The sequence below is a fragment of the Eucyclogobius newberryi genome, unplaced genomic scaffold (genome assembly GCF_026437365.1).
Source record: "Eucyclogobius newberryi isolate DKJ021-1_F unplaced genomic scaffold, fEucNew1.0.hap1 SCAF_1, whole genome shotgun sequence".
Taxonomy (NCBI): Eukaryota; Metazoa; Chordata; class Actinopteri; order Gobiiformes; family Gobiidae; genus Eucyclogobius; species Eucyclogobius newberryi.
The window spans coordinates 40726092-40738162 of record NW_027315723.1 but is presented as its reverse complement, the minus strand read 5'-3'; positions in this window follow the sequence as shown (position 1 = coordinate 40738162).

The window sequence follows — 12071 nt, the reverse complement described above, 5'->3', positions numbered from 1 at the left end:
ATACAGACTGACCGAATGGTAAAGGCGAACGAACCAGACATTGGCGTGGAAGGTGAAGGCAAAAGTGGTCTTTGGTGCATTCAGAGCAGTGACCCCCAAACTGGAGGAGTGGCTACAACAGATCCCAGGAAAAATATTAGACATCTCAGTGCAGGAACAGCACAGATACTGGGCAGAACACTCAAGCTCCCAGGTTTATTATATATGTATCAAAATGTAGGATATTTTTTGTAGCAACTAATGAATTTAATTATTTTTGTAGTAAGGCTGTAATTTGATACAACTTTCACCACATACTTGTACCGATGCACTGTAAAAGGCATTCTTCTGCTTCCCATCATTACCAGAAGATGACACTGTCGTTCTAAATATTCTAGATTAAAGAATGAAGGCAAAAACTAAATTGAATAATATAATGGGATTTCAATAGTTGGGATTAACCTTTAGAAAATCACAAATAAAAATCACATAATTGTTACATGGATAGCTTCGGAGCCTGGTTTAAAGACATTTTAAATTGTTTTGTGACGGGCAGCAATAAAATATTAATATAATATATCAAATTATGTTTTTGTGAAGCTAAAGTACTAGTTTAAGCCTATTTTCTTCCCCATATGTATATTTACTCTGGAAATACCAACCTTATTTTTTTGTTTGTTATAAGGGCAAAGCATTTAGATCTGTCAGTTTGCCTTGTAATGTCTCATGGTCTACTTTATTTAGCCTCCAGTCCATTCCTAACACATTCTAATGACATAGTATTTAAATGCCATTTCAACCTCACCAGATATTTACGACTAAACATAGTACTGTTGATTTTAAAATTATAGAATTGTAAAACCTGTAAAGATAATTAAAATTCAACAAAGAAATCAAAACCTCTTCCTCCAAAAGATAATTGGTATAAATGTGACCTCATTGTTAAAGTTATGAGCAGCACAAAAATAATTTCCTCTTCCCCAAGTCGTAAAACAGTCTTACAAAGATGGAAGTAGCTCATATTGCAGTGTCTCGAGCCTCGGGCAGACGCAGAGGAAAATTATGCATTTTTTTCTATTCCTGTCCCTCTCCGCCCTTCTTCGTCATCATCATCATCATCGTTAAAATGTGTTAAACGCTGAGTTCATGCAAAATTGTGCTGTGACAATCAGTAATATTTAGTTTTTTTCTCCATGAAATAGTTTGATTTGTGTTGTTTTTGTGTGTTTGGATTCAACATACTTGAGGATTAAAGGTGCACTAACTAAAAAAAAAAACACACACAACCTTAAAAGTTATATCGTGCACTTTTTCATTCATTTTGAATTTGAAAATGAAGAAAATCAATGAAAGCTGGACAATAGAACAAACAAATGTAGTGGAGTAAAATGTCCAGAGACCTGCGCTCAAATTTAGTGACGTAAAAGTAAAAAAATTGACTTTTCATCACTGCGTAGGTTACTGCTTCTCTCTGCTCCGAAATCAGGGATGAATTTCTTTAGTTGAGTTGTTCCGCACACATTTACATAATTTCCCCCACTGAAATAACACGTGGTGCATGTCCACAGGTCGTTTAAACAGGCTGAATAATGCATCACGCAGGACCTTTAATGAAGTGCTTTTCCACTGTTGTTCCTGGCACCTGTTTGAGGCCGCGCCCTCAGCTTCAGCCGCAGAGAAAGTGGGCACGGAGCTGGGACTGTGGTTGTCCGTCTGTGAAAATCTCAATTTGTCAAACCATTTATTTTGGCAGATCGAATATTGTGAAGGGGAAAATGAGAAGCCTAGTGCTGCTGAAGTAGTAGCCTACCACCACAAGTACACGGCAAATACGTAGGTCTCTGCTAATTTATAATGTGCAAAAACAAATAAAAACTCACTATTATCATATTATGAATTCAAACTAATACTCCCTCGTCTACAAGGACTTCTAAAATTACTTCTATAACTCTATAACTCTTACTATTACTACTATAACAACAACAATAACCTACTATAACCCATACTAGTACTGCCACTCCTACTACTTGAACTACTACCTACCACTAATATGAAAACTGCTACTGCTGCTGCTACTACTATTACTACCGGTACTACTACTTCCACCTCTTTTAATTGATATTTTACTGTGAAAATCTCCAGACTGGTGAGTGCAATGAGAGGGAAGAGTTGAACCATTATTTTGGCGGGGTGTGTTGTGTTACGTAACTATAAGTCCAGAGAGTGTTATAAATCATAGAGCTCAGGGTCAGACCAGTTCATGTGGGATCAGTCAAAGTCTGACAGATTCTACAGATTTTCTCTTCCCATAACGAGGCCAGTGAAGAGCAGTGAAAAAGTGCAATTATTAGAGTCACATGCTTTGTAACGTCAAAGAAGAGTTTACAGTTTACTTGTTTTAAGTAAGTATAATGTTTAGAATACTTTTACCTTTACTTTTTTAGTAAAATTTGTCTATGGCATTTATTAATCTTATTCATGACGTTGTCACGGACACATGATCTGTGGCTGTTTTACTGGTTGTGTGGTTTAGCCCATGGCGGCAAATAGGTTTTCAAATTGACTTATTGGTGCACATGACTATTGAACATGTCACACAAATCATCTTACAAAATAATTTAGAAGCAAGACCTTTCTCTAGTTCTTTATTGAAATGAATGAAATGCCCTCACAACAGAAGTGCAGGTCAGAATAAGGTGTTTGGTTCACAGTACTAGTACTAGTTTGTACTTGTACTTAATGTTTATAATATATTGTATTAGGTTCTCAGAACCTCGCATTTTCTCCAAATTACTTAATTGTGTGGCTGCCATGGGCGTTGGACCCATTAAAGGGGTGTCACGTCCCCCTGTACTTGATTATGTCCCCCTCACTTACCTCCTCCTTCAGTCATTAATATAGCTTTTGATGCCAGCAACAGAACGCAGACACCTTCAGAGGAAGAAGTCAAGGCCAATATGGATCCCATCCATCCAAAACTGGCTGACATTTTATAAGTTGTTTATTCATCCAATGAATTTTGTTTTTCCATCATAATCTATCCATCTTCTACGGCTTTATCCGGGGCTGGGTCGCGGGGGCAGCAGACTTCCTTCTCCCCAGACACGTCCTCCAACTCCTCCGGGGGAACCGAGGCGTTCCCAGGCCAGCCGAGAGACATAGAATAAAGGATTTTTGAATGATCCCATTGGATTTGACAAAGGATGTTTATGGAAAATTAAAGACGCTCTACTGGATTTTTACCATCTTAAAAATGTGAAAAACAGAAGTAGTTCATTTCAAACAGTCTGCAGAGGTTTTCAGTTCAATCTCTCGCTATTGGCATTTGTGCTCGTGTCCTTGAGCAAGACTCCTCACTCACTCGACTCAAAATGTGGAAAGGTTTGAGAGGTTTGAAGTAGTGTTAGAGTAAAAGGCGTAGCAGAAACAGGAGAAATATTGTTGTTGCACCTGCCGATTAAATTAAACTCCTTTTATAGTGTTAACTTTAAAAGCTTCAATTACATTCGACCTTGTCTCTGGCCTTTTTTTTGCAATATTTTGAGAACAGAAACAGCGTTTTGGCTTTGATTTCAGAGAGGATGAGACTTCTACAAGTGGGAATTAAATGGAAAAATGTCTGTAGACTTACGATGTTGTCCATGTCTGGGCTCCTATGAGAAAACACATTACATGCTTCAAATTCAGTGGAGCAAAACCACTGGAAACTAACCTGCACGATCAAAAGCATGCGACAGTTGGCGCATTAAAATGACATGACAAGGATTATTAAAAATGTGTTTAAAAAAGTGGAAAACAGAACAGGCAGTTTATCAAATGTGAAACTCTTGTAAAACCTCAAATTGAGACTAAATCTGTGAACATTGGGAGGACTGGTGACTGAAAAGACAGTGCATTGAGTGTGCTTGGTTGCAATTAGTGTTGCATCGTTTCACCCTCTCACCACATAGTTGTTAGTTCTATTCCCACATTGTACACACGTGGTGATTTGTGGTGCTTAACACTTTTAAAACTTTTTAAGAATTAGTTCATGTTCCTTGTCTGATGAAGTCAGGTGTGGAACCTCAAGGTAAAATTGGATATTCCAATATAGAGATCATATTTTAAAGGAGCAGTGTGGAACCTGTGCTCTTACAGTTTTAATAAAGGAACTACAATCACCAAAACACCAAATTATAACCAAAATTTTAATTTGAAAGAGATAAGCTGCGTGATACAATCAGTGGTGAGAGTCCCTATGAGCAGATTTAGTGTTTTCAATAAACATGACAATGTTGAAGAAACATTGCAGCTGTTGCCTGTGTTACATCAGTTGTGGTTTGATGCTGTTGTGGTTGGATGTTGCACATAAATTCTATTAGCTTTTTTAAATGTCAGAATTTAGTGCTGACTTTGCAGTAGTTTTTTTTTGTTTTAAACCTATTTTCTCTCTATGGAAAACGGGAGTGGTGCTTTTAACACATTGGACACATGTTCTGCTGCGGAAGCGACCATAAAACATATATTATATAAAAAAAAAGGTCTGTTCTTGCTACAGCTTGAGAAATGTAAGCCCTCTCCAATTTCTTATATTTCTGACCTACATTTAAAACACACATGCATGCAGCACAGTATGCTACCTGAAAGACATTTCACATCAACTCTTGTGTGTAGTGTTCTCACCTCACAGCAAGAAGGTCCTCCAGACCAGGATCCGTGATATGGCAAAGAGCTGCTGCTACATTGAATTTTCAAAGGCGGAGGGCAAATTTCAGGTAACCACTAACGAAATAGATTTATTGGTGGTAGCCTGAAAGAATAATCAAACAAAAATGACTTTTAATTATTGGAAAGATGGGTCAATTATCCATTGAGATTGTGATGAACCTTGTGATGACAATATAATAATAATAACAACAAACACAACCAGCCTAATAAGAATAAGGCTACCCAAAAATAAATTGTCTTTTTGCTGTAACCCGACCCAACATTTTTCAATTGGGTCGGTCGGTAGGTAAATTCTTAGTTTTTTTACAAAATGTTGCCATTTTTTGACTCGGAGTGACCGCCAAATTTCCAGATTTTAAGATATTTCAATCAACCTTTTGTACGCCGTTATCCTTTATTTTGGTAGCGAAGGCGAGCATGAGGGGGACACGGACGCTGCCATGTTTGTTGAGATGATGCTGCTGGGCGTGTTTCCCTCCCAGAATGCATAGCGCAAGCCAAATTTAAATGAAGCCACACCATGACATAGAACGGCATGAGCGGTGGTGAGGGCAATGGCGCTGACAGAGGCATACCAACAAGTACAAGACAATGTAGATTCCCTCCTGCATGGGCTGTTTAATACAGAAGCATATATGTATTGTGCACGGTGTTATTTGTCCCTTGGGATGAAAGGTAGGTTTACCAGCACTATAAAATAATTGGACAGGAAAGCACGGTCGGTGAGTCGGCAAAATATTTGAAAAAAAAAAAAAAATTGGCGTGTTTTTAACAAAATGCTGTTTTCAGTCGGCTAGTTTTATACCGGGTCGGTCGGGTTACGGCAAACAGACATATTATTTTGCTCAGCCTAATAATAATAATAATAATTAAAGCCGCAAGCGGCAATGATCGGCCCTCGCCAAGCCGCCGCCGCTACGCCGCCACGCCGCAAGAGGAGGGGGCGCTAACACGCCCCAATGGTCCTTTTATTACGCCTACTGCTGAATCTGTGACGCTGTCACATCTTCTCCCCTTTGTTTTACCATCAAAAAGCAATTTTATTTTGAATTCTTGGCAAAATGTGCGGAATAAAAATGTGGATACCTTTTGATGGTCCACCCCTGAAGATGAGTTTCACCAAATTTCAGGTTAATAGGGCTAACGCCCTGGGAGGGGTTTGTGAAAGTCTAAAGTGTAAACATGTTCTGGTAATTTCCCCATTGGAATAACATGGGAGGTTTTGGTCATCGCTATGGCAAAGCCATAACAATTATGACATGGGTCTCATTGACTTTTTTGATGGGGATGCTAAAATTGAGTTGTGTGTCAAATTTCATATAATTTCGCAAAACTAAACATTTAACATCCATATAAAATCTGTAGGGGGCGCTGTGGCTCCAAATTAATTGATTTCACTTCAAGTAGGTTTAGGGCAAAGAGTTTAACAACTGATTCTAATTTGACGCAATTCGGACTTTATCTGCGCAAACGGCAGAAATGTTAAATTTGGAGATTTCTGAAATTCTAGCTAAAGTTTGCGGCTTTGCTGCTCAGAGACCGTGACAGTTATCAATGTAATTTGAATATGTCCCACTCCTCAGTACCATTTTCACCAAATTTCAGCTTTTTAGAGCCAACGCCCTGGGAGGAGTTCGTAAAAGTACCACATTTGGAAAAACTCCCGAGTCATGCTTAGCCATTTTTTAACCAATATGGCCGACATTTGGTTGGGTAGACGGCGTTGCCGTAATAATATTTTTTACTTCTCTTGTCACCATCTACCTCTGCGCCAAATTTCATGATTCTACGATCAGATTTTTTTTGGGTCATTTCCTATCTCAATGCATTTTTGGTACATTTGGGGGCGCTGACGCGCCAATTTTTTTTATTTTAGAAAAGGGAAATAGCCAGAATGTAGAGGGGCACGATTTTTAGAGGTGTGCACATTTTTGTGACTTTTCGTCAATGTTCACTGGGTGAAAAATAGGGGGGTTGGTCCCGAGAAGAAGAAGAAGAAAGAAAGAATAATATTCCGATGCGAAAACAATGTTTCCCATTTTTCAAATATCATAAACTATACATTTTCGGAAAGAGCTCGCGCTTTCCTACCTCATGGTGTGGGTCCCTGGTCACTGACGGGTACTTTCGTTAATTTTGAGTGGGCTCCGCCCACTTTGTGTTTTTGGCCCTCTATACAGTAATAATGTTAAATTTTTGCATTACATGCTTATATGCACGGAACATGCAAGAGATGGGGAACGTATTCGTGAGCTACTTAGGGCAAATGAGTGCTTTATATGGGGATGAAATGTAAAGTGCTCTTTTAGTGCGCACTTTTGCACGGGCTTCGCCCGTTTACAACGGTAATGTTCCATTTTCCTACTACTAATTAGTATGCACGGGGCGTGCGTGAGTGAAGGAGTGCGGCCTTATGAGACTAATAGTCCTCTCGCCAGCTTGTGGCGCTCGGGCCTAATAATAATAATGTGTATTAATACTTGTTGAGACTTCATAAAATGGGTTACAGCGTAAATGATCTCTGCTGGAAAGACATGTTTTTTGGTACTGCCCTCTTCAATTTGTTTGAGTGTTGGACATGTTTGTACCTTTGGCTGAGGGCCAAGCGCCTTTCCTGATGCCTGTCTGAAAATGTGTAAGGAACTAAATAATGAAGATAATGGACGAAGCTTCACCTGAAGATGTTAGGGTCTGAATGTTATTGTTTGTTGTGTCATCATCAACTGTGTAAATGTGTGTTTTTATGATCCATGTTGTAACTCACTGTTTTCTTTTGTCTTGTTTTGTTCTGTTTTTATTTAATATGAAAAATGCATATATTTAAATTATTTTGTATTAGGTGTGATGACGCAATCTCAAACCAAAAATGTATATAAAACCTTAACCATGTAGGATTCGACTTTATTAAGACCTGCAACTACAGTAGGTAGCGGTAAATGCACCTTTTCAGTTGGCTGCCAACCGGCATTTAAAGTAACAACACAACAACAACAACAACAACAACAATGTAGGATTCCATTTGGTGCTCCCCATCAGCCTAAAATATACACAAAAGGTTTATCCCCCAGCTCGGTCTCAATCAAGATCTGGAAACAGTTTTATCCCGAACAGCAATGACCCACATCGTTAAAATAATCTACATCACTCAGACAACAATTTTGAATTTTGTATTCTATTATTTGGTACATTTTGTCACATTTTCCACGCTGCTGCAGTTTTAGAGAATGAGAACCAGCTGAGAGAATGATGAATGATGGTGAAAAGCGTTTTACAAAAAACAGACTATTTTAGTCTTGGATGACTTCATGTGGAGTCAGCTCATGCCTGGTCCACACGCATTCAAAGGGTCGACCAATGCAGTCCTATGTCATGCACTCAAGAGGCAACTACACTTTGAAAACATACACATTAATTCAAGCGTCGGAATAAAAATGATTGATTCTTTTTTTCCCCATGAAATGTCAATTTCTTTTACAATAAAATGTCACTCATTTTCCACTTATGTGCACAATCTTGCTGCAAGTCTTTTGCGAGAGCTTGTCCCTTCCCAGATGACTGCTGGTCCTTGTATCTATAATGATAGTAGAGTCCAGTTCTTGGCCCCTCTGCCCTCTGGAGACCAGACCTGTGAGAGGAGTGTTATTTCCAGGGGATTTTCCACAGTCACTGCTCTGCTCAGAACCAGATGTCCCTTTGGCACAAGAGCAGCAACGGGCCAATCAGACGACAGCAAACACGTCCTCACAGCCTTCTTCTGTCCTCAGTCTGTGTCCTCTTGTCCCATCATGTCTATTGCTTTGCTCATTGGACAACAACCAGGTTTGTTTCCTGTCTTTAATGTTGGTTATCTGGGTGGTTCAGTAGGTGGATAGGACAGATCTAGCATTTTTTTCTAAAAGTAGTAGTAACCTGTAAAACAAATCAATTATTTTCTGACCATAACCTTATCAATCACAACCAACACTTTTCCAGCCAGTAGTTGTATCATTCTTTCTTGTGCTTTTCTTTTATTCTTTACAGATTGTGACTACTCGACATCCATCTCTAGACCTTGAGCTTCACGACTCCTCACTGTGCACCTGTATGCCAAACAATGAGCTTGGACCATCATTTTCAGTCTCTCACAATTCATGTACCAATGCATGTTTAGATTGTGTTTAGGAGGTAACCAAAGATATGCTGCTTCTGAGAGTTCAAGCATCACTTTGATTGGTTTAATCAGAGCTTCTCAAAGTGTGGGGCGCGCCCTTTACGGGGGGAACAGCACAGTAACAAGGGGGGCGAGAGATGTTTGGAGAAATGTGTGCCCATTACGCAGAAAAACGCCCAGTGCCAATGTGTGGTTAATCTCTAAATACCAGAGAGGAGTCACAGTCGGCTTTAGCTTCTTGCGCAGTATTCGCTCCCTCTTCTCCGCGTTCTTCTGTCCTAGTTCCCTGTGTGCATTTGTTCCCTTTCCGCTTTGATGTGCTTTTCATGTGAAACATAAATGTAAAGGTTCCAGTCAGAGCTGTTTACTTAGATGTTTTAGATATATTATGCTTTTGTCTGTTAGAGGTATTATCCATGACATTGTTTTTTTTTTGGACATTTTAAATATTGATCTAGAATCAGAATCAGAAAATGTGCATTGCCATTGTCAATTAACAAAATTCACAAACATAGGAACTTGCTTTGGTGTTTCGGTGCAACATCAAACAATGAAGAATAAAAGAAGCAAGATATATAGAAGTGTTCAAGAGTCCAACAGCAGAGGGAAAGAAACTGTTCTGGTCCGGATGGAGAGTAAGCCTCCTATCTGAGGGGAGTGGCCTTCTGCCTGAGGGGAGTGGCTCCAATAGTCCATGTCCAGGGTGAGAAGGGTCGGCTGTGATCCGACCTGCTCGTTCCAGAGTCCTGGAGATGTACAGGTCCTGCAGAAATGGAAGTCTGCAGCCGATCACCTTCTCAGCAGAGCGCACAATGTGCTGTAGTCTCTGTTTATCCCTGGGCTGTGGCTCCAGCGTACCACACGGTGATGGAGGAGGTGAAGATGGACTCAATGATGGCCTCCCACTTGAGGTCCTGGGTAATGGTGGTGCCGAGGAAGCGGAGGGAGTCCACAGTGGTGATGGAGGTGTCTGTGAGGGTGAGGGGGGGGCTGGGGGGCTGTGACTCTCCCAAAGTCCATGATCATCTCTACTGTCTTCTGTTTAAAACAATCTAAAACAAACAAGTTGCTTTGATATGTCTCCTTTAAAATACAATAGATTTATTTTTGCTCAAAGGTCGCTAAGTAAATTAGCATGAGTGGCATTATCATTAGCCACAACTGACACATAATCACGTGCATAGCCAGGACAAACTATTAGAACGTCTCTAACATTTCCTGTATACACAGCTCTATTTGTTAATTTAGTGACCTCATTTGGTTGCCTCATCTTCACACACTTGCCTATTCCATATAAAAAAACAGTGCCAAGCCTGCTCCTATAGTGATGTGCATAAAACTCAAGCCCCGGCTGTGTTTTTAGCCAACACTTTTTACTCATTGACGCATGTCGCCAGTTAAGTCTTTCATGGCTAGATACAGTTGGTAGTCAGCAGTCTACCGAACATGCTGACTCTTCTCCCACACGAGTGCGTGACCGCTCTGACCAATGAGAGGGAGAGCTGCTAGAGCGGAGCAGAGCCAAGGCTAAAAATTAAAATGCCGTATCAAAGAAAACGGAAGGTCTTTTAAAAGAGAAAAGTTCAGGATCTGAAAATGGGCAAAAATTGCAGACTGTGGAGGATTTTCCCGCTGCAGTTCCAATGGACTGGACACTGGGGCCGACTCACGACAGGTTTATGCAAGCGATACCTAATCTATATATTTAAATTGATCCATGCCTGAAACAAACAGCTCACTCAGTATTTTGTTGTCCACTGATCCCTCCTAACCATAGTAATACATTTCTGGTGGGATGGTGGTGTATTGAGGCTTTTTGTTGAAATGGCCTTCTCTGCAAATGTGGCTTTCATTCTCAAGATGGCAGTAGCAATGAGTGTGTGACGTCCCCTCATACCAATGAATAGATCACTTAGAAATCCTTTGTATTTTTTCCTATTCACCTTATTCCAGAAGCCTGTCTGGTAATAGCTGTAATAGCCTAATAGGCTGCCAACCTTGAGAGGTAATAAGCTCTACACAGACTATAAAGCTGTTTTCGGGCCACCCAGAATCGGTGCATTGTTGACTTGTTGGCGCATCCGAACATTGGCCATTTTCAATCTACTTTATAGTATATTTTAGCCACTATACTTTCCCCTCATTCTCCACTTAAGGGAACAGAGTTCCCGCTCGACCAGAAGTGCGATTGCAATGGAAGTGCTGGCAAAAAGAGGCAAAAGTGGGCAGGGTGAAATAAGGTCAATAGCCGTTAGCATTAGCCATAAAAATGGAAAATCATGGACGATCCAGAGAGTGCCAGCTGGTACCAACCAATCAAGCACATTTATGTGAGACCAAGGCCTTGTGGTAAGTAGTGTCGGGCGATACCACAGATTTTTTTGTTCGATCCAATACCAAATATTACTATGGCAAATATTGCGACATTGATCCAATACCAATGAGTTTCCTACTGAACTGCAGTGAAACTCTGCAAATGTCAACATTCAACCTCTTCAACCTCTGCTTAAGCTAATATGAATAGTAAATATATGTGCATATAGGAACAATGTATTACAAAAAAAACAGCAATTTTTGGAGACAGTTTATGTATTAATATTTTTTGCATAAGCATCAATGCTTTTCAATACTGTCAGTATTGATGTAACGATATTTGGTATCGATCTGCCCATCACTAGTGAAAAGTCATTGTTAAGTGTGCTTAATATGGGGATTTACTTCACCATCCATTTGTATGTGAAGGAGCACTCTATTTGACACAATTCTGGGTAGCATCAGCTGGCAAAGGTGTCGAGTCACGGACAGAAATGGAGAATTCGGCGTCTATGAATGTCTATTCCCTGACTATAAAAGGGCCATAGTCATAGTCCAGCTCAACAAGGTTAGACACAGGCTTTTATTGCCATAGATGACAATGTAAACATAATTACAGCAGAAAGAAGCCATGGGAATTACTTCATTGAAAAATATAACCAGTAATATTATTTATATATATTAGTCAACTCCAATGGTCATGTTTACCATGTCTATTCATCCACACCAAAACAATTAACAATATGTAATTCTAAAATCAAACATGCAATATATAAAAACACAAAAAAAGTGTTTCATTAATATTTGCTTCAGGGTTAATAATCAGGTAAATCCTCTATTTAAGTTTTGTTTTACATGTGCTCACTGTATTAATGTAACAGCGTGTATTTCTGTAGGCCCTGTCTTATGGTGTGAAGTATGG